This window comes from Symphalangus syndactylus, chromosome 10 (assembly GCF_028878055.3).
Source record: "Symphalangus syndactylus isolate Jambi chromosome 10, NHGRI_mSymSyn1-v2.1_pri, whole genome shotgun sequence".
NCBI lineage: Eukaryota > Metazoa > Chordata > Mammalia > Primates > Hylobatidae > Symphalangus > Symphalangus syndactylus.
The window spans coordinates 70437827-70461269 of record NC_072432.2 but is presented as its reverse complement, the minus strand read 5'-3'; positions in this window follow the sequence as shown (position 1 = coordinate 70461269).

Sequence of the window (23443 nt, the reverse complement as noted above, 5' to 3'; positions counted from 1 at the left end):
ATCAAAAGTAAGGTTCAACTCTGTCAATTGAATTCACAGATCAGAAAGAAGTTTCACAGAATGCTTCTGTGTAGTATTTGTTTGAGGATATTCCTTTTTCCACTGTAGTCCGCTTAGCGCTCCGAATGTCCACTTGCAGTTTCTACAGAAAGAGTGTTTAAGAACTGCTCAATCAAAAGTAAAGTTCAACTCTGTTAGTTGAATGCACAGGTCAGAAAGAAGTTTCACCGAATGCTTCTGGGTAGTTTGTATTTGAAGATAATCCTTTTTCCAGTATAGGCCTCATAGCTCTCCGAATATCCCCTTGCAGTTTCTACAGACAAGAGTGTTTCAGAACTGCTCAGTCAAAAGTAAGGTTCAGCTATGTGAGTTCAATGCACAGAACAGAAAGTAGCTTCACAGAATGCTTCTTTGTAGTTTTCATTTGAAGATATTTCTTTTTGCACTTGAGGCCTCATAGCGCTCCGAAGGGCACTTGCAGTTTCTAATGAAAGAGTGTTTCTTAATTCCTCAAAGTAAGGTTCAACTCTGTTATTTGAATGCACAGAACAGAAAAAAGTTTCACAGAATGCTTCTGTGTAGTTTTTATTTGAAGATATATCTTTTTCCACTATAGGCTTCTTAGCGCACAGAATGTCCACTTGCAGTTTCTACAGAAACAGTGTTTCAGAACTGCTCAATAAAATGTAAGGTTCAACTCTGCTAGTAGGATGCACAGATCAGAAAGTATTTTCACAGAATGCTTCTGGGTAATTTGTATTTGAAGATATTCCTTTTTCCACTATAGGCCTCTTAGCGCTCCGGATGTCCAATTGCAGTTTCTACAGAAAGTGTGTTTCAGAAGTGCTCAGTCAAAAGTAAGGTTAAACTCAGTTAGTTGAATGCACAGATCAGAAAGTAGTTTCACAGAATGCGCCTGTGTAGTTTTTATTTGAAGATATTACTTTTTCAACTATAGGCCTAATTGCGCTCCGAATGTCCTCATGCAGTTTCTACGGAAAGAGTGTTTAAGAACTGCACAATCTAAAGTAAGGATCAACTCTGTTAGTTGAATGCACAGATCACAAAGGAGTTTCACAGAATGCTTCTGTGTAGTATTTTTTGAAGATATTCCTTTTTCCACTGTAGTCCGCATAGCGCTCCGAATGTCCACTTGCAGTTTCTACAGAAAGAGTGTTTCAGAACTGCTCAATCAAAGGTAAGGTTCAATTATGTTAGTGGAATGCAGAGAACAGAAAGATGTTTCACAGAATGCTTCTGTGTAGTTTTTTTGAAGACATTCCTTTTCCCACTATAGGCCTCTTAGCGCACCGATTGTCCACTTGCAGTTTCTACAGAAAGAGTGTTTCGGAACTGCTCAATCAAAAGTAAGGTTCAACTATGTTAGTTGAATGCACCGAACACAAAGAAGTTTCACAGAATGCTTCTGTGTAGTTCTTATTTGAAGATATTCCTTTTCCACTATAGGCCTCTTAGCGCTCCGAATGTCCACTTGCAGTTTATTCAGAAAGAGTGTTTCAGATCTGCTCAATCAAAAGTAAGGTTCAACTCTGTTAGTTGAATGCACAGATCAGAAAGAAGTTTCACAGAATGCTTCTGGGTAGTTTGTATTTGAAGATATTCCTTTTTCCACTATAGGCCTCATTGCGCTCCGGAAGTCCAATTGTAGTTTCTACAGAAAGTGGGCTTCCGAAGTGCTCACTCAAAAGTAAGGTTAAACTCAGTTAGTTGAATGCACAGATCAGGAAGGAGTTTCACGGAATGCTTCTGTGTAGTATTTATTTGAAGATATTCCTTTTTCCACTGTAGTCCGCTTAGCGCTCAGAATGTCCACTTGCAGTTTCTACAGAAAAAGTGTTTCAGAACTGCTCAATCAAAAGTAAAGTTCAACTATGTTAGTTGAATGCACGGAACAAGTTTCACAGAATGCTTCTGTGTAGTTCTTATTTGAAGATATTCCTTTTCTACTATACGCCTCTTAGCTCTCCGAAGGTCCACTTGCAGTTTATTCAGAAAGAGTGTTTCAGATCTGCTCAATCAAAAGTAAGGTTCAACTCTGTTAGTTGAATGCACAGATCAGAAAGAAGTTTCACAGAATGCTTCTGGGTAGTTTGTATTTGAACATATTCCTTTTTCCACTATAGGCCTCTTAACGCTCCGGATGTCCAATTGCAGTTTCTACAAAAAGTGTGTTTCAGAAGTGCTCAGTCAAAAGTAAGGTTAAACTCAGTTAGTTGAATGCACAGATCAGAAAGTAGTTTCACAGAATGCTTCTGTGTAGTGTTTATTTGAATATATTCCCTTTTCCACTACAGGCCCCTTAGCGCTCCGAATGTCCACTTGAAATCTCTGTAGAAAGAGTGTTTCACAACTCCTCAATCAAAAGTAAGATTCAAATCTGTTAGTTGAATGCACTGATCAGAAAGAAGTTTCACAGAATGCTTCTGTATAGTCTTTATTTGAAGATAACCCTTTTTCCACTGTAGTCCGCTTAGCGGTCCGAATGTCCACTTGCAGTTTCTACAGAAAGAGTGTTTTAGAAATCCTCAATCAAAAGTAAGGTTCAACTCTGTTAGTTGAATGCACAGAACAGAAAGATGTTTCACAGAATGCTTCTCTGTAGTTTTTATTTGCCGATATTCCTTCTTCCCCTATAGGCCTTTTAGCGCTCCGAATGTCCACTTTCAATTTCTATAGAAAGAGTGTTTCAGAACTGCTCAATCAAAACGAATTTTCAACTCTGTTAGTTGAATGCACTGATCAGAAAGAAGTTTCACAGAATGCTTCTGTGTAGTCTTTATTGGAGGATATTCCTTTTTTTTTATGATTTTTTTTTATTATTATACTTTAGGGTTTTAGGGTACATGTGCACAATGTGAAGGTTTGTTACATATGTACCCATGTGCCATGTTGATTTCCTGCACCCATTAAGTCGTCATTTGGCCTTACGTGTATCTCCTAATGCTGTCCCTCCCCCGTCCCCCCACCCCACAACAGTCCCCGGAGCGTGATTTTCCCCTTCCTGTTTCCATGAGTTCTCATTGTTCAATTCCCACCTATGAGTGAGAACATGCGATGTTTGGTTTTTCGTCCTTGCGATAGTTTACTGAGAATGATGTTTTCCAGTTTCATCCGTGTCCCTACAAAGGACACGAACTCATCATTTTTTATGGCTGCATAGTATTCCATGGTGTATATGTGCCACATTTTCTTAATCCAGTCTATCGTTGTTGGACATTTGGGTTGGTTCCAACTCTTTGCTATTGTGAATAGTGCCGCAATAAACATACGTGTGCATGTGTCTTTATAGCAGCATGACTTATAGTCCTTTGGGTATATACCCAGTAATGGGATGGCTGGGTCAAATGGTATTTCTAGTTCTAGATCCCTGAGGAATCGCCACACTGACTTCCACAATGCTTGAACTAGTTTACAGTCCCACCAACAGTGTAAAAGTGTTCCTATTTCTCCAAATCCTCTCCAGCACCTGTTGTTTCCTGATTTTTTAATGATGGCCATTCTAACTGGTGTGAGATGGTATCTCACTGTGGTTTTGATTTGCATTTCTCTGATGGCCAGTGATGAGGAGCATTTCTTCATGTGTTTTTTGGCTGCATAAATGTCTTCTTTTGAGAATTGTCTGTTCATGTCCTCTGCCCACTTTTTGATGGGGTTGTTTGTTTTTTCTTGTAAATTTGTTTGGGTTCATTGTAGATTCTGGATATTAGCCCTTTGTCAGATGAGTAGGTTGCAAAATTTTCTCCCATTGTGTAGGTTGCCTGTTCACTCTGATGAGAGTTTCTTTTGCTGTGCAGAAGCTCTTTAGTTTAATGAGATCCCATTTGTCGATTTTGGCTTTTGTTGCCATTGCTTTTGGTGTTTTAGACATGAAGTCCTTGCCCACGCCTATGTCCTGAATGGTATTGCCTAGGTTTTCTTGTAGGATTTTAATGGTTTTAAGACTAATATATAAGTCTTTAATCCATCTTGAATTAATTTTGGTATAAGGTGTAAGGAAGGGATCCAGTTGCAGCTTTCTACATATGGCTAGCCAGTTTTCCCAGCACCATTTATTAAATAGGGAAGCCTTTCCCCATTTCTTGTTTTTGTCAGGTTTGTCAAAGATCAGATAGTTGTAGCTATGCGGCATCATTTCTGAGGGCTCTGTTCTGTCCCATTGATCTATGTCTCTGTTGTGGTACCAGTACCATGCTGTTTTGGTTACTGTAGCGTGATGCCTCCAGCTTTGTTCTTTTGGCTTAGGATTGACTTGGCGATGCGGGCTCTTTTTTGGTTCCATATGAACTTTAGAGTAGTTTTTTCCAATTCTGTGAAGAAAGTCATTGGTAGCTTGATGGGGATGGCATTGAATCTATAAATTACCTTCGGCAGTAAGTATGGCCATTTTCACGATATTGATTCTTCCAACCAATGAGCATGGAATGTTCTTCCATTTGTTTGTATCCTCTTTTATTTCATTGAGCAGTGGTTTGTAGTTCTCCTTGAAGAGGTCCTTCACATCCCTTGTAAGTTGGATTCCTAGGTATTTTATTCTCTTTGAAGCAATTGTGAATGAGAGTTCACTCATGATTTGGCTCTCTGTTTGTCTTTTATTGGTGTACAAGAATGCTTGTGATTTTTGTACATTAATTTTGTATCCTGAGACTTTGCTGAATTGGCTAATCAGCTTAAGGAGATTTTGGGCTGAGACAATGGGGTTTTCTAGATATACAATCATGTCATCTGCAAACAGGGACAATTTGACTTCCTCTTTTCCTAATTGAATACACTTTATTTCCTTCTCCTGCCTGATTGCTCTGGCCAGGATATTCCTTTTTCAACTATCGACCATTTAGCGCTCCGAATGTCCACTTGCAGTTTCTGCAGAAAGAGTGTTTCAGAACTGCTCAATCAAAACTAAGGTTGAACTATGTTAGTTGAATGCACAGAAGAGAAAGAAGTTTCGCAGAATTCTTCTGTGTAGTTTTTTTTTGAAGATATTCCTTTTTCCACTACAGGCCTCTTAGCGCACCGAATGTCCACTTGCAGTTTCTATAGAAAGAGTGTTTCAGAACTGCACAATCAAAAGTAAGGTTCAACTATGTTAGTTGAATGCACGGAACACAAAGAAGTTTCAGGGAATGCTTCTGTGTAGTTCTTATTTGAAGATATTCCTTTTCCACTATAGGCCTCTTAGCGCTCCGAATGTCCACTTGCCGTGTATTCAGAAAGAGTGTTTAAGATCTGCTCAATCAAAAGTAAGGTTCAACTCTGTCAATTGAATTCACAGATCAGAAAGAAGTTTCACAGAATGCTTCTGTGTAGTATTTGTTTGAGGATATTCCTTTTTCCACTGTAGTCCGCTTAGCGCTCCGAATGTCCACTTGCAGTTTCTACAGAAAGAGTGTTTAAGAACTGCTCAATCAAAAGTAAAGTTCAACTCTGTTAGTTGAATGCACAGGTCAGAAAGAAGTTTCACCGAATGCTTCTGGGTAGTTTGTATTTGAAGATAATCCTTTTTCCAGTATAGGCCTCATAGCTCTCCGAATATCCCCTTGCAGTTTCTACAGACAAGAGTGTTTCAGAACTGCTCAGTCAAAAGTAAGGTTCAGCTATGTGAGTTCAATGCACAGAACAGAAAGTAGCTTCACAGAATGCTTCTTTGTAGTTTTCATTTGAAGATATTTCTTTTTGCACTTGAGGCCTCATAGCGCTCCGAAGGGCACTTGCAGTTTCTAATGAAAGAGTGTTTCTTAATTCCTCAAAGTAAGGTTCAACTCTGTTATTTGAATGCACAGAACAGAAAAAAGTTTCACAGAATGCTTCTGTGTAGTTTTTATTTGAAGATATATCTTTTTCCACTATAGGCTTCTTAGCGCACAGAATGTCCACTTGCAGTTTCTACAGAAACAGTGTTTCAGAACTGCTCAATAAAATGTAAGGTTCAACTCTGCTAGTAGGATGCACAGATCAGAAAGTATTTTCACAGAATGCTTCTGGGTAATTTGTATTTGAAGATATTCCTTTTTCCACTATAGGCCTCTTAGCGCTCCGGATGTCCAATTGCAGTTTCTACAGAAAGTGTGTTTCAGAAGTGCTCAGTCAAAAGTAAGGTTAAACTCAGTTAGTTGAATGCACAGATCAGAAAGTAGTTTCACAGAATGCGCCTGTGTAGTTTTTATTTGAAGATATTACTTTTTCAACTATAGGCCTAATTGCGCTCCGAATGTCCTCATGCAGTTTCTACGGAAAGAGTGTTTAAGAACTGCACAATCTAAAGTAAGGATCAACTCTGTTAGTTGAATGCACAGATCACAAAGGAGTTTCACAGAATGCTTCTGTGTAGTATTTTTTGAAGATATTCCTTTTTCCACTGTAGTCCGCATAGCGCTCCGAATGTCCACTTGCAGTTTCTACAGAAAGAGTGTTTCAGAACTGCTCAATCAAAGGTAAGGTTCAATTATGTTAGTGGAATGCAGAGAACAGAAAGATGTTTCACAGAATGCTTCTGTGTAGTTTTTTTGAAGACATTCCTTTTCCCACTATAGGCCTCTTAGCGCACCGATTGTCCACTTGCAGTTTCTACAGAAAGAGTGTTTCGGAACTGCTCAATCAAAAGTAAGGTTCAACTATGTTAGTTGAATGCACCGAACACAAAGAAGTTTCACAGAATGCTTCTGTGTAGTTCTTATTTGAAGATATTCCTTTTCCACTATAGGCCTCTTAGCGCTCCGAATGTCCACTTGCAGTTTATTCAGAAAGAGTGTTTCAGATCTGCTCAATCAAAAGTAAGGTTCAACTCTGTTAGTTGAATGCACAGATCAGAAAGAAGTTTCACAGAATGCTTCTGGGTAGTTTGTATTTGAAGATATTCCTTTTTCCACTATAGGCCTCATTGCGCTCCGGAAGTCCAATTGTAGTTTCTACAGAAAGTGGGCTTCCGAAGTGCTCACTCAAAAGTAAGGTTAAACTCAGTTAGTTGAATGCACAGATCAGGAAGGAGTTTCACGGAATGCTTCTGTGTAGTATTTATTTGAAGATATTCCTTTTTCCACTGTAGTCCGCTTAGCGCTCAGAATGTCCACTTGCAGTTTCTACAGAAAAAGTGTTTCAGAACTGCTCAATCAAAAGTAAAGTTCAACTATGTTAGTTGAATGCACGGAACAAGTTTCACAGAATGCTTCTGTGTAGTTCTTATTTGAAGATATTCCTTTTCTACTATACGCCTCTTAGCTCTCCGAAGGTCCACTTGCAGTTTATTCAGAAAGAGTGTTTCAGATCTGCTCAATCAAAAGTAAGGTTCAACTCTGTTAGTTGAATGCACAGATCAGAAAGAAGTTTCACAGAATGCTTCTGGGTAGTTTGTATTTGAACATATTCCTTTTTCCACTATAGGCCTCTTAACGCTCCGGATGTCCAATTGCAGTTTCTACAAAAAGTGTGTTTCAGAAGTGCTCAGTCAAAAGTAAGGTTAAACTCAGTTAGTTGAATGCACAGATCAGAAAGTAGTTTCACAGAATGCTTCTGTGTAGTGTTTATTTGAATATATTCCCTTTTCCACTACAGGCCCCTTAGCGCTCCGAATGTCCACTTGAAATCTCTGTAGAAAGAGTGTTTCACAACTCCTCAATCAAAAGTAAGATTCAAATCTGTTAGTTGAATGCACTGATCAGAAAGAAGTTTCACAGAATGCTTCTGTATAGTCTTTATTTGAAGATAACCCTTTTTCCACTGTAGTCCGCTTAGCGGTCCGAATGTCCACTTGCAGTTTCTACAGAAAGAGTGTTTTAGAAATCCTCAATCAAAAGTAAGGTTCAACTCTGTTAGTTGAATGCACAGAACAGAAAGATGTTTCACAGAATGCTTCTCTGTAGTTTTTATTTGCCGATATTCCTTCTTCCCCTATAGGCCTTTTAGCGCTCCGAATGTCCACTTTCAATTTCTATAGAAAGAGTGTTTCAGAACTGCTCAATCAAAACGAATTTTCAACTCTGTTAGTTGAATGCACTGATCAGAAAGAAGTTTCACAGAATGCTTCTGTGTAGTCTTTATTGGAGGATATTCCTTTTTTTTTATGATTTTTTTTTATTATTATACTTTAGGGTTTTAGGGTACATGTGCACAATGTGAAGGTTTGTTACATATGTACCCATGTGCCATGTTGATTTCCTGCACCCATTAAGTCGTCATTTGGCCTTACGTGTATCTCCTAATGCTGTCCCTCCCCCGTCCCCCCACCCCACAACAGTCCCCGGAGCGTGATTTTCCCCTTCCTGTTTCCATGAGTTCTCATTGTTCAATTCCCACCTATGAGTGAGAACATGCGATGTTTGGTTTTTCGTCCTTGCGATAGTTTACTGAGAATGATGTTTTCCAGTTTCATCCGTGTCCCTACAAAGGACACGAACTCATCATTTTTTATGGCTGCATAGTATTCCATGGTGTATATGTGCCACATTTTCTTAATCCAGTCTATCGTTGTTGGACATTTGGGTTGGTTCCAACTCTTTGCTATTGTGAATAGTGCCGCAATAAACATACGTGTGCATGTGTCTTTATAGCAGCATGACTTATAGTCCTTTGGGTATATACCCAGTAATGGGATGGCTGGGTCAAATGGTATTTCTAGTTCTAGATCCCTGAGGAATCGCCACACTGACTTCCACAATGCTTGAACTAGTTTACAGTCCCACCAACAGTGTAAAAGTGTTCCTATTTCTCCAAATCCTCTCCAGCACCTGTTGTTTCCTGATTTTTTAATGATGGCCATTCTAACTGGTGTGAGATGGTATCTCACTGTGGTTTTGATTTGCATTTCTCTGATGGCCAGTGATGAGGAGCATTTCTTCATGTGTTTTTTGGCTGCATAAATGTCTTCTTTTGAGAATTGTCTGTTCATGTCCTCTGCCCACTTTTTGATGGGGTTGTTTGTTTTTTCTTGTAAATTTGTTTGGGTTCATTGTAGATTCTGGATATTAGCCCTTTGTCAGATGAGTAGGTTGCAAAATTTTCTCCCATTGTGTAGGTTGCCTGTTCACTCTGATGAGAGTTTCTTTTGCTGTGCAGAAGCTCTTTAGTTTAATGAGATCCCATTTGTCGATTTTGGCTTTTGTTGCCATTGCTTTTGGTGTTTTAGACATGAAGTCCTTGCCCACGCCTATGTCCTGAATGGTATTGCCTAGGTTTTCTTGTAGGATTTTAATGGTTTTAAGACTAATATATAAGTCTTTAATCCATCTTGAATTAATTTTGGTATAAGGTGTAAGGAAGGGATCCAGTTGCAGCTTTCTACATATGGCTAGCCAGTTTTCCCAGCACCATTTATTAAATAGGGAAGCCTTTCCCCATTTCTTGTTTTTGTCAGGTTTGTCAAAGATCAGATAGTTGTAGCTATGCGGCATCATTTCTGAGGGCTCTGTTCTGTCCCATTGATCTATGTCTCTGTTGTGGTACCAGTACCATGCTGTTTTGGTTACTGTAGCGTGATGCCTCCAGCTTTGTTCTTTTGGCTTAGGATTGACTTGGCGATGCGGGCTCTTTTTTGGTTCCATATGAACTTTAGAGTAGTTTTTTCCAATTCTGTGAAGAAAGTCATTGGTAGCTTGATGGGGATGGCATTGAATCTATAAATTACCTTCGGCAGTAAGTATGGCCATTTTCACGATATTGATTCTTCCAACCAATGAGCATGGAATGTTCTTCCATTTGTTTGTATCCTCTTTTATTTCATTGAGCAGTGGTTTGTAGTTCTCCTTGAAGAGGTCCTTCACATCCCTTGTAAGTTGGATTCCTAGGTATTTTATTCTCTTTGAAGCAATTGTGAATGAGAGTTCACTCATGATTTGGCTCTCTGTTTGTCTTTTATTGGTGTACAAGAATGCTTGTGATTTTTGTACATTAATTTTGTATCCTGAGACTTTGCTGAATTGGCTAATCAGCTTAAGGAGATTTTGGGCTGAGACAATGGGGTTTTCTAGATATACAATCATGTCATCTGCAAACAGGGACAATTTGACTTCCTCTTTTCCTAATTGAATACACTTTATTTCCTTCTCCTGCCTGATTGCTCTGGCCAGGATATTCCTTTTTCAACTATCGACCATTTAGCGCTCCGAATGTCCACTTGCAGTTTCTGCAGAAAGAGTGTTTCAGAACTGCTCAATCAAAACTAAGGTTGAACTATGTTAGTTGAATGCACAGAAGAGAAAGAAGTTTCGCAGAATTCTTCTGTGTAGTTTTTTTTTGAAGATATTCCTTTTTCCACTACAGGCCTCTTAGCGCACCGAATGTCCACTTGCAGTTTCTATAGAAAGAGTGTTTCAGAACTGCACAATCAAAAGTAAGGTTCAACTATGTTAGTTGAATGCACGGAACACAAAGAAGTTTCAGGGAATGCTTCTGTGTAGTTCTTATTTGAAGATATTCCTTTTCCACTATAGGCCTCTTAGCGCTCCGAATGTCCACTTGCCGTGTATTCAGAAAGAGTGTTTAAGATCTGCTCAATCAAAAGTAAGGTTCAACTCTGTCAATTGAATTCACAGATCAGAAAGAAGTTTCACAGAATGCTTCTGTGTAGTATTTGTTTGAGGATATTCCTTTTTCCACTGTAGTCCGCTTAGCGCTCCGAATGTCCACTTGCAGTTTCTACAGAAAGAGTGTTTAAGAACTGCTCAATCAAAAGTAAAGTTCAACTCTGTTAGTTGAATGCACAGGTCAGAAAGAAGTTTCACCGAATGCTTCTGGGTAGTTTGTATTTGAAGATAATCCTTTTTCCAGTATAGGCCTCATAGCTCTCCGAATATCCCCTTGCAGTTTCTACAGACAAGAGTGTTTCAGAACTGCTCAGTCAAAAGTAAGGTTCAGCTATGTGAGTTCAATGCACAGAACAGAAAGTAGCTTCACAGAATGCTTCTTTGTAGTTTTCATTTGAAGATATTTCTTTTTGCACTTGAGGCCTCATAGCGCTCCGAAGGGCACTTGCAGTTTCTAATGAAAGAGTGTTTCTTAATTCCTCAAAGTAAGGTTCAACTCTGTTATTTGAATGCACAGAACAGAAAAAAGTTTCACAGAATGCTTCTGTGTAGTTTTTATTTGAAGATATATCTTTTTCCACTATAGGCTTCTTAGCGCACAGAATGTCCACTTGCAGTTTCTACAGAAACAGTGTTTCAGAACTGCTCAATAAAATGTAAGGTTCAACTCTGCTAGTAGGATGCACAGATCAGAAAGTATTTTCACAGAATGCTTCTGGGTAATTTGTATTTGAAGATATTCCTTTTTCCACTATAGGCCTCTTAGCGCTCCGGATGTCCAATTGCAGTTTCTACAGAAAGTGTGTTTCAGAAGTGCTCAGTCAAAAGTAAGGTTAAACTCAGTTAGTTGAATGCACAGATCAGAAAGTAGTTTCACAGAATGCGCCTGTGTAGTTTTTATTTGAAGATATTACTTTTTCAACTATAGGCCTAATTGCGCTCCGAATGTCCTCATGCAGTTTCTACGGAAAGAGTGTTTAAGAACTGCACAATCTAAAGTAAGGATCAACTCTGTTAGTTGAATGCACAGATCACAAAGGAGTTTCACAGAATGCTTCTGTGTAGTATTTTTTGAAGATATTCCTTTTTCCACTGTAGTCCGCATAGCGCTCCGAATGTCCACTTGCAGTTTCTACAGAAAGAGTGTTTCAGAACTGCTCAATCAAAGGTAAGGTTCAATTATGTTAGTGGAATGCAGAGAACAGAAAGATGTTTCACAGAATGCTTCTGTGTAGTTTTTTTGAAGACATTCCTTTTCCCACTATAGGCCTCTTAGCGCACCGATTGTCCACTTGCAGTTTCTACAGAAAGAGTGTTTCGGAACTGCTCAATCAAAAGTAAGGTTCAACTATGTTAGTTGAATGCACCGAACACAAAGAAGTTTCACAGAATGCTTCTGTGTAGTTCTTATTTGAAGATATTCCTTTTCCACTATAGGCCTCTTAGCGCTCCGAATGTCCACTTGCAGTTTATTCAGAAAGAGTGTTTCAGATCTGCTCAATCAAAAGTAAGGTTCAACTCTGTTAGTTGAATGCACAGATCAGAAAGAAGTTTCACAGAATGCTTCTGGGTAGTTTGTATTTGAAGATATTCCTTTTTCCACTATAGGCCTCATTGCGCTCCGGAAGTCCAATTGTAGTTTCTACAGAAAGTGGGCTTCCGAAGTGCTCACTCAAAAGTAAGGTTAAACTCAGTTAGTTGAATGCACAGATCAGGAAGGAGTTTCACGGAATGCTTCTGTGTAGTATTTATTTGAAGATATTCCTTTTTCCACTGTAGTCCGCTTAGCGCTCAGAATGTCCACTTGCAGTTTCTACAGAAAAAGTGTTTCAGAACTGCTCAATCAAAAGTAAAGTTCAACTATGTTAGTTGAATGCACGGAACAAGTTTCACAGAATGCTTCTGTGTAGTTCTTATTTGAAGATATTCCTTTTCTACTATACGCCTCTTAGCTCTCCGAAGGTCCACTTGCAGTTTATTCAGAAAGAGTGTTTCAGATCTGCTCAATCAAAAGTAAGGTTCAACTCTGTTAGTTGAATGCACAGATCAGAAAGAAGTTTCACAGAATGCTTCTGGGTAGTTTGTATTTGAACATATTCCTTTTTCCACTATAGGCCTCTTAACGCTCCGGATGTCCAATTGCAGTTTCTACAAAAAGTGTGTTTCAGAAGTGCTCAGTCAAAAGTAAGGTTAAACTCAGTTAGTTGAATGCACAGATCAGAAAGTAGTTTCACAGAATGCTTCTGTGTAGTGTTTATTTGAATATATTCCCTTTTCCACTACAGGCCCCTTAGCGCTCCGAATGTCCACTTGAAATCTCTGTAGAAAGAGTGTTTCACAACTCCTCAATCAAAAGTAAGATTCAAATCTGTTAGTTGAATGCACTGATCAGAAAGAAGTTTCACAGAATGCTTCTGTATAGTCTTTATTTGAAGATAACCCTTTTTCCACTGTAGTCCGCTTAGCGGTCCGAATGTCCACTTGCAGTTTCTACAGAAAGAGTGTTTTAGAAATCCTCAATCAAAAGTAAGGTTCAACTCTGTTAGTTGAATGCACAGAACAGAAAGATGTTTCACAGAATGCTTCTCTGTAGTTTTTATTTGCCGATATTCCTTCTTCCCCTATAGGCCTTTTAGCGCTCCGAATGTCCACTTTCAATTTCTATAGAAAGAGTGTTTCAGAACTGCTCAATCAAAACGAATTTTCAACTCTGTTAGTTGAATGCACTGATCAGAAAGAAGTTTCACAGAATGCTTCTGTGTAGTCTTTATTGGAGGATATTCCTTTTTTTTTATGATTTTTTTTTATTATTATACTTTAGGGTTTTAGGGTACATGTGCACAATGTGAAGGTTTGTTACATATGTACCCATGTGCCATGTTGATTTCCTGCACCCATTAAGTCGTCATTTGGCCTTACGTGTATCTCCTAATGCTGTCCCTCCCCCGTCCCCCCACCCCACAACAGTCCCCGGAGCGTGATTTTCCCCTTCCTGTTTCCATGAGTTCTCATTGTTCAATTCCCACCTATGAGTGAGAACATGCGATGTTTGGTTTTTCGTCCTTGCGATAGTTTACTGAGAATGATGTTTTCCAGTTTCATCCGTGTCCCTACAAAGGACACGAACTCATCATTTTTTATGGCTGCATAGTATTCCATGGTGTATATGTGCCACATTTTCTTAATCCAGTCTATCGTTGTTGGACATTTGGGTTGGTTCCAACTCTTTGCTATTGTGAATAGTGCCGCAATAAACATACGTGTGCATGTGTCTTTATAGCAGCATGACTTATAGTCCTTTGGGTATATACCCAGTAATGGGATGGCTGGGTCAAATGGTATTTCTAGTTCTAGATCCCTGAGGAATCGCCACACTGACTTCCACAATGCTTGAACTAGTTTACAGTCCCACCAACAGTGTAAAAGTGTTCCTATTTCTCCAAATCCTCTCCAGCACCTGTTGTTTCCTGATTTTTTAATGATGGCCATTCTAACTGGTGTGAGATGGTATCTCACTGTGGTTTTGATTTGCATTTCTCTGATGGCCAGTGATGAGGAGCATTTCTTCATGTGTTTTTTGGCTGCATAAATGTCTTCTTTTGAGAATTGTCTGTTCATGTCCTCTGCCCACTTTTTGATGGGGTTGTTTGTTTTTTCTTGTAAATTTGTTTGGGTTCATTGTAGATTCTGGATATTAGCCCTTTGTCAGATGAGTAGGTTGCAAAATTTTCTCCCATTGTGTAGGTTGCCTGTTCACTCTGATGAGAGTTTCTTTTGCTGTGCAGAAGCTCTTTAGTTTAATGAGATCCCATTTGTCGATTTTGGCTTTTGTTGCCATTGCTTTTGGTGTTTTAGACATGAAGTCCTTGCCCACGCCTATGTCCTGAATGGTATTGCCTAGGTTTTCTTGTAGGATTTTAATGGTTTTAAGACTAATATATAAGTCTTTAATCCATCTTGAATTAATTTTGGTATAAGGTGTAAGGAAGGGATCCAGTTGCAGCTTTCTACATATGGCTAGCCAGTTTTCCCAGCACCATTTATTAAATAGGGAAGCCTTTCCCCATTTCTTGTTTTTGTCAGGTTTGTCAAAGATCAGATAGTTGTAGCTATGCGGCATCATTTCTGAGGGCTCTGTTCTGTCCCATTGATCTATGTCTCTGTTGTGGTACCAGTACCATGCTGTTTTGGTTACTGTAGCGTGATGCCTCCAGCTTTGTTCTTTTGGCTTAGGATTGACTTGGCGATGCGGGCTCCTTTTTGGTTCCATATGAACTTTAGAGTAGTTTTTTCCAATTCTGTGAAGAAAGTCATTGGTAGCTTGATGGGGATGGCATTGAATCTATAAATTACCTTCGGCAGTAAGTATGGCCATTTTCACGATATTGATTCTTCCAACCAATGAGCATGGAATGTTCTTCCATTTGTTTGTATCCTCTTTTATTTCATTGAGCAGTGGTTTGTAGTTCTCCTTGAAGAGGTCCTTCACATCCCTTGTAAGTTGGATTCCTAGGTATTTTATTCTCTTTGAAGCAATTGTGAATGAGAGTTCACTCATGATTTGGCTCTCTGTTTGTCTTTTATTGGTGTACAAGAATGCTTGTGATTTTTGTACATTAATTTTGTATCCTGAGACTTTGCGGAAATTGCTAATCAGCTTAAGGAGATTTTGGGCTGAGACAATGGGGTTTTCTAGATATACAATCATGTCATCTGCAAACAGGGACAATTTGACTTCCTCTTTTCCTAATTGAATACACTTTATTTCCTTCTCCTGCCTGATTGCTCTGGCCAGGATATTCCTTTTTCAACTATCGACCATTTAGCGCTCCGAATGTCCACTTGCAGTTTCTGCAGAAAGAGTGTTTCAGAACTGCTCAATCAAAACTAAGGTTGAACTATGTTAGTTGAACGCACAGAAGAGAAAGAAGTTTCGCAGAATTCTTCTGTGTAGTTTTTTTTTGAAGATATTCCTTTTTCCACTACAGGCCTCTTAGCGCACCGAATGTCCACTTGCAGTTTCTATAGAAAGAGTGTTTCAGAACTGCACAATCAAAAGTAAGGTTCAACTATGTTAGTTGAATGCACGGAACACAAAGAAGTTTCAGGGAATGCTTCTGTGTAGTTCTTATTTGAAGATATTCCTTTTCCACTATAGGCCTCTTAGCGCTCCGAATGTCCACTTGCCGTGTATTCAGAAAGAGTGTTTAAGATCTGCTCAATCAAAAGTAAGGTTCAACTCTGTCAATTGAATTCACAGATCAGAAAGAAGTTTCACAGAATGCTTCTGTGTAGTATTTGTTTGAGGATATTCCTTTTTCCACTGTAGTCCGCTTAGCGCTCCGAATGTCCACTTGCAGTTTCTACAGAAAGAGTGTTTAAGAACTGCTCAATCAAAAGTAAAGTTCAACTCTGTTAGTTGAATGCACAGGTCAGAAAGAAGTTTCACCGAATGCTTCTGGGTAGTTTGTATTTGAAGATAATCCTTTTTCCAGTATAGGCCTCATAGCTCTCCGAATATCCCCTTGCAGTTTCTACAGACAAGAGTGTTTCAGAACTGCTCAGTCAAAAGTAAGGTTCAGCTATGTGAGTTCAATGCACAGAACAGAAAGTAGCTTCACAGAATGCTTCTTTGTAGTTTTCATTTGAAGATATTTCTTTTTGCACTTGAGGCCTCATAGCGCTCCGAAGGGCACTTGCAGTTTCTAATGAAAGAGTGTTTCTTAATTCCTCAAAGTAAGGTTCAACTCTGTTATTTGAATGCACAGAACAGAAAAAAGTTTCACAGAATGCTTCTGTGTAGTTTTTATTTGAAGATATATCTTTTTCCACTATAGGCTTCTTAGCGCACAGAATGTCCACTTGCAGTTTCTACAGAAACAGTGTTTCAGAACTGCTCAATAAAATGTAAGGTTCAACTCTGCTAGTAGGATGCACAGATCAGAAAGTATTTTCACAGAATGCTTCTGGGTAATTTGTATTTGAAGATATTCCTTTTTCCACTATAGGCCTCTTAGCGCTCCGGATGTCCAATTGCAGTTTCTACAGAAAGTGTGTTTCAGAAGTGCTCAGTCAAAAGTAAGGTTAAACTCAGTTAGTTGAATGCACAGATCAGAAAGTAGTTTCACAGAATGCGCCTGTGTAGTTTTTATTTGAAGATATTACTTTTTCAACTATAGGCCTAATTGCGCTCCGAATGTCCTCATGCAGTTTCTACGGAAAGAGTGTTTAAGAACTGCACAATCTAAAGTAAGGATCAACTCTGTTAGTTGAATGCACAGATCACAAAGGAGTTTCACAGAATGCTTCTGTGTAGTATTTTTTGAAGATATTCCTTTTTCCACTGTAGTCCGCATAGCGCTCCGAATGTCCACTTGCAGTTTCTACAGAAAGAGTGTTTCAGAACTGCTCAATCAAAGGTAAGGTTCAATTATGTTAGTGGAATGCAGAGAACAGAAAGATGTTTCACAGAATGCTTCTGTGTAGTTTTTTTGAAGACATTCCTTTTCCCACTATAGGCCTCTTAGCGCACCGATTGTCCACTTGCAGTTTCTACAGAAAGAGTGTTTCGGAACTGCTCAATCAAAAGTAAGGTTCAACTATGTTAGTTGAATGCACCGAACACAAAGAAGTTTCACAGAATGCTTCTGTGTAGTTCTTATTTGAAGATATTCCTTTTCCACTATAGGCCTCTTAGCGCTCCGAATGTCCACTTGCAGTTTATTCAGAAAGAGTGTTTCAGATCTGCTCAATCAAAAGTAAGGTTCAACTCTGTTAGTTGAATGCACAGATCAGAAAGAAGTTTCACAGAATGCTTCTGGGTAGTTTGTATTTGAAGATATTCCTTTTTCCACTATAGGCCTCATTGCGCTCCGGAAGTCCAATTGTAGTTTCTACAGAAAGTGGGCTTCCGAAGTGCTCACTCAAAAGTAAGGTTAAACTCAGTTAGTTGAATGCACAGATCAGGAAGGAGTTTCACGGAATGCTTCTGTGTAGTATTTATTTGAAGATATTCCTTTTTCCACTGTAGTCCGCTTAGCGCTCAGAATGTCCACTTGCAGTTTCTACAGAAAAAGTGTTTCAGAACTGCTCAATCAAAAGTAAAGTTCAACTATGTTAGTTGAATGCACGGAACAAGTTTCACAGAATGCTTCTGTGTAGTTCTTATTTGAAGATATTCCTTTTCTACTATACGCCTCTTAGCTCTCCGAAGGTCCACTTGCAGTTTATTCAGAAAGAGTGTTTCAGATCTGCTCAATCAAAAGTAAGGTTCAACTCTGTTAGTTGAATGCACAGATCAGAAAGAAGTTTCACAGAATGCTTCTGGGTAGTTTGTATTTGAACATATTCCTTTTTCCACTATAGGCCTCTTAACGCTCCGGATGTCCAATTGCAGTTTCTACAAAAAGTGTGTTTCAGAAGTGCTCAGTCAAAAGTAAGGTTAAACTCAGTTAGTTGAATGCACAGATCAGAAAGTAGTTTCACAGAATGCTTCTGTGTAGTGTTTATTTGAATATATTCCCTTTTCCACTACAGGCCCCTTAGCGCTCCGAATGTCCACTTGAAATCTCTGTAGAAAGAGTGTTTCACAACTCCTCAATCAAAAGTAAGATTCAAATCTGTTAGTTGAATGCACTGATCAGAAAGAAGTTTCACAGAATGCTTCTGTATAGTCTTTATTTGAAGATAACCCTTTTTCCACTGTAGTCCGCTTAGCGGTCCGAATGTCCACTTGCAGTTTCTACAGAAAGAGTGTTTTAGAAATCCTCAATCAAAAGTAAGGTTCAACTCTGTTAGTTGAATGCACAGAACAGAAAGATGTTTCACAGAATGCTTCTCTGTAGTTTTTATTTGCCGATATTCCTTCTTCCCCTATAGGCCTTTTAGCGCTCCGAATGTCCACTTTCAATTTCTATAGAAAGAGTGTTTCAGAACTGCTCAATCAAAACGAATTTTCAACTCTGTTAGTTGAATGCACTGATCAGAAAGAAGTTTCACAGAATGCTTCTGTGTAGTCTTTATTGGAGGATATTCCTTTTTTTTTATGATTTTTTTTTATTATTATACTTTAGGGTTTTAGGGTACATGTGCACAATGTGAAGGTTTGTTACATATGTACCCATGTGCCATGTTGATTTCCTGCACCCATTAAGTCGTCATTTGGCCTTACGTGTATCTCCTAATGCTGTCCCTCCCCCGTCCCCCCACCCCACAACAGTCCCCGGAGCGTGATTTTCCCCTTCCTGTTTCCATGAGTTCTCATTGTTCAATTCCCACCTATGAGTGAGAACATGCGATGTTTGGTTTTTCGTCCTTGCGATAGTTTACTGAGAATGATGTTTTCCAGTTTCATCCGTGTCCCTACAAAGGACACGAACTCATCATTTTTTATGGCTGCATAGTATTCCATGGTGTATATGTGCCACATTTTCTTAATCCAGTCTATCGTTGTTGGACATTTGGGTTGGTTCCAACTCTTTGCTATTGTGAATAGTGCCGCAATAAACATACGTGTGCATGTGTCTTTATAGCAGCATGACTTATAGTCCTTTGGGTATATACCCAGTAATGGGATGGCTGGGTCAAATGGTATTTCTAGTTCTAGATCCCTGAGGAATCGCCACACTGACTTCCACAATGCTTGAACTAGTTTACAGTCCCACCAACAGTGTAAAAGTGTTCCTATTTCTCCAAATCCTCTCCAGCACCTGTTGTTTCCTGATTTTTTAATGATGGCCATTCTAACTGGTGTGAGATGGTATCTCACTGTGGTTTTGATTTGCATTTCTCTGATGGCCAGTGATGAGGAGCATTTCTTCATGTGTTTTTTGGCTGCATAAATGTCTTCTTTTGAGAATTGTCTGTTCATGTCCTCTGCCCACTTTTTGATGGGGTTGTTTGTTTTTTCTTGTAAATTTGTTTGGGTTCATTGTAGATTCTGGATATTAGCCCTTTGTCAGATGAGTAGGTTGCAAAATTTTCTCCCATTGTGTAGGTTGCCTGTTCACTCTGATGAGAGTTTCTTTTGCTGTGCAGAAGCTCTTTAGTTTAATGAGATCCCATTTGTCGATTTTGGCTTTTGTTGCCATTGCTTTTGGTGTTTTAGACATGAAGTCCTTGCCCACGCCTATGTCCTGAATGGTATTGCCTAGGTTTTCTTGTAGGATTTTAATGGTTTTAAGACTAATATATAAGTCTTTAATCCATCTTGAATTAATTTTGGTATAAGGTGTAAGGAAGGGATCCAGTTGCAGCTTTCTACATATGGCTAGCCAGTTTTCCCAGCACCATTTATTAAATAGGGAAGCCTTTCCCCATTTCTTGTTTTTGTCAGGTTTGTCAAAGATCAGATAGTTGTAGCTATGCGGCATCATTTCTGAGGGCTCTGTTCTGTCCCATTGATCTATGTCTCTGTTGTGGTACCAGTACCATGCTGTTTTGGTTACTGTAGCGTGATGCCTCCAGCTTTGTTCTTTTGGCTTAGGATTGACTTGGCGATGCGGGCTCTTTTTTGGTTCCATATGAACTTTAGAGTAGTTTTTTCCAATTCTGTGAAGAAAGTCATTGGTAGCTTGATGGGGATGGCATTGAATCTATAAATTACCTTCGGCAGTAAGTATGGCCATTTTCACGATATTGATTCTTCCAACCAATGAGCATGGAATGTTCTTCCATTTGTTTGTATCCTCTTTTATTTCATTGAGCAGTGGTTTGTAGTTCTCCTTGAAGAGGTCCTTCACATCCCTTGTAAGTTGGATTCCTAGGTATTTTATTCTCTTTGAAGCAATTGTGAATGAGAGTTCACTCATGATTTGGCTCTCTGTTTGTCTTTTATTGGTGTACAAGAATGCTTGTGATTTTTGTACATTAATTTTGTATCCTGAGACTTTGCTGAATTGGCTAATCAGCTTAAGGAGATTTTGGGCTGAGACAATGGGGTTTTCTAGATATACAATCATGTCATCTGCAAACAGGGACAATTTGACTTCCTCTTTTCCTAATTGAATACACTTTATTTCCTTCTCCTGCCTGATTGCTCTGGCCAGGATATTCCTTTTTCAACTATCGACCATTTAGCGCTCCGAATGTCCACTTGCAGTTTCTGCAGAAAGAGTGTTTCAGAACTGCTCAATCAAAACTAAGGTTGAACTATGTTAGTTGAATGCACAGAAGAGAAAGAAGTTTCGCAGAATTCTTCTGTGTAGTTTTTTTTTGAAGATATTCCTTTTTCCACTACAGGCCTCTTAGCGCACCGAATGTCCACTTGCAGTTTCTATAGAAAGAGTGTTTCAGAACTGCACAATCAAAAGTAAGGTTCAACTATGTTAGTTGAATGCACGGAACACAAAGAAGTTTCAGGGAATGCTTCTGTGTAGTTCTTATTTGAAGATATTCCTTTTCCACTATAGGCCTCTTAGCGCTCCGAATGTCCACTTGCCGTGTATTCAGAAAGAGTGTTTAAGATCTGCTCAATCAAAAGTAAGGTTCAACTCTGTCAATTGAATTCACAGATCAGAAAGAAGTTTCACAGAATGCTTCTGTGTAGTATTTGTTTGAGGATATTCCTTTTTCCACTGTAGTCCGCTTAGCGCTCCGAATGTCCACTTGCAGTTTCTACAGAAAGAGTGTTTAAGAACTGCTCAATCAAAAGTAAAGTTCAACTCTGTTAGTTGAATGCACAGGTCAGAAAGAAGTTTCACCGAATGCTTCTGGGTAGTTTGTATTTGAAGATAATCCTTTTTCCAGTATAGGCCTCATAGCTCTCCGAATATCCCCTTGCAGTTTCTACAGACAAGAGTGTTTCAGAACTGCTCAGTCAAAAGTAAGGTTCAGCTATGTGAGTTCAATGCACAGAACAGAAAGTAGCTTCACAGAATGCTTCTTTGTAGTTTTCATTTGAAGATATTTCTTTTTGCACTTGAGGCCTCATAGCGCTCCGAAGGGCACTTGCAGTTTCTAATGAAAGAGTGTTTCTTAATTCCTCAAAGTAAGGTTCAACTCTGTTATTTGAATGCACAGAACAGAAAAAAGTTTCACAGAATGCTTCTGTGTAGTTTTTATTTGAAGATATATCTTTTTCCACTATAGGCTTCTTAGCGCACAGAATGTCCACTTGCAGTTTCTACAGAAACAGTGTTTCAGAACTGCTCAATAAAATGTAAGGTTCAACTCTGCTAGTAGGATGCACAGATCAGAAAGTATTTTCACAGAATGCTTCTGGGTAATTTGTATTTGAAGATATTCCTTTTTCCACTATAGGCCTCTTAGCGCTCCGGATGTCCAATTGCAGTTTCTACAGAAAGTGTGTTTCAGAAGTGCTCAGTCAAAAGTAAGGTTAAACTCAGTTAGTTGAATGCACAGATCAGAAAGTAGTTTCACAGAATGCGCCTGTGTAGTTTTTATTTGAAGATATTACTTTTTCAACTATAGGCCTAATTGCGCTCCGAATGTCCTCATGCAGTTTCTACGGAAAGAGTGTTTAAGAACTGCACAATCTAAAGTAAGGATCAACTCTGTTAGTTGAATGCACAGATCACAAAGGAGTTTCACAGAATGCTTCTGTGTAGTATTTTTTGAAGATATTCCTTTTTCCACTGTAGTCCGCATAGCGCTCCGAATGTCCACTTGCAGTTTCTACAGAAAGAGTGTTTCAGAACTGCTCAATCAAAGGTAAGGTTCAATTATGTTAGTGGAATGCAGAGAACAGAAAGATGTTTCACAGAATGCTTCTGTGTAGTTTTTTTGAAGACATTCCTTTTCCCACTATAGGCCTCTTAGCGCACCGATTGTCCACTTGCAGTTTCTACAGAAAGAGTGTTTCGGAACTGCTCAATCAAAAGTAAGGTTCAACTATGTTAGTTGAATGCACCGAACACAAAGAAGTTTCACAGAATGCTTCTGTGTAGTTCTTATTTGAAGATATTCCTTTTCCACTATAGGCCTCTTAGCGCTCCGAATGTCCACTTGCAGTTTATTCAGAAAGAGTGTTTCAGATCTGCTCAATCAAAAGTAAGGTTCAACTCTGTTAGTTGAATGCACAGATCAGAAAGAAGTTTCACAGAATGCTTCTGGGTAGTTTGTATTTGAAGATATTCCTTTTTCCACTATAGGCCTCATTGCGCTCCGGAAGTCCAATTGTAGTTTCTACAGAAAGTGGGCTTCCGAAGTGCTCACTCAAAAGTAAGGTTAAACTCAGTTAGTTGAATGCACAGATCAGGAAGGAGTTTCACGGAATGCTTCTGTGTAGTATTTATTTGAAGATATTCCTTTTTCCACTGTAGTCCGCTTAGCGCTCAGAATGTCCACTTGCAGTTTCTACAGAAAAAGTGTTTCAGAACTGCTCAATCAAAAGTAAAGTTCAACTATGTTAGTTGAATGCACGGAACAAGTTTCACAGAATGCTTCTGTGTAGTTCTTATTTGAAGATATTCCTTTTCTACTATACGCCTCTTAGCTCTCCGAAGGTCCACTTGCAGTTTATTCAGAAAGAGTGTTTCAGATCTGCTCAATCAAAAGTAAGGTTCAACTCTGTTAGTTGAATGCACAGATCAGAAAGAAGTTTCACAGAATGCTTCTGGGTAGTTTGTATTTGAACATATTCCTTTTTCCACTATAGGCCTCTTAACGCTCCGGATGTCCAATTGCAGTTTCTACAAAAAGTGTGTTTCAGAAGTGCTCAGTCAAAAGTAAGGTTAAACTCAGTTAGTTGAATGCACAGATCAGAAAGTAGTTTCACAGAATGCTTCTGTGTAGTGTTTATTTGAATATATTCCCTTTTCCACTACAGGCCCCTTAGCGCTCCGAATGTCCACTTGAAATCTCTGTAGAAAGAGTGTTTCACAACTCCTCAATCAAAAGTAAGATTCAAATCTGTTAGTTGAATGCACTGATCAGAAAGAAGTTTCACAGAA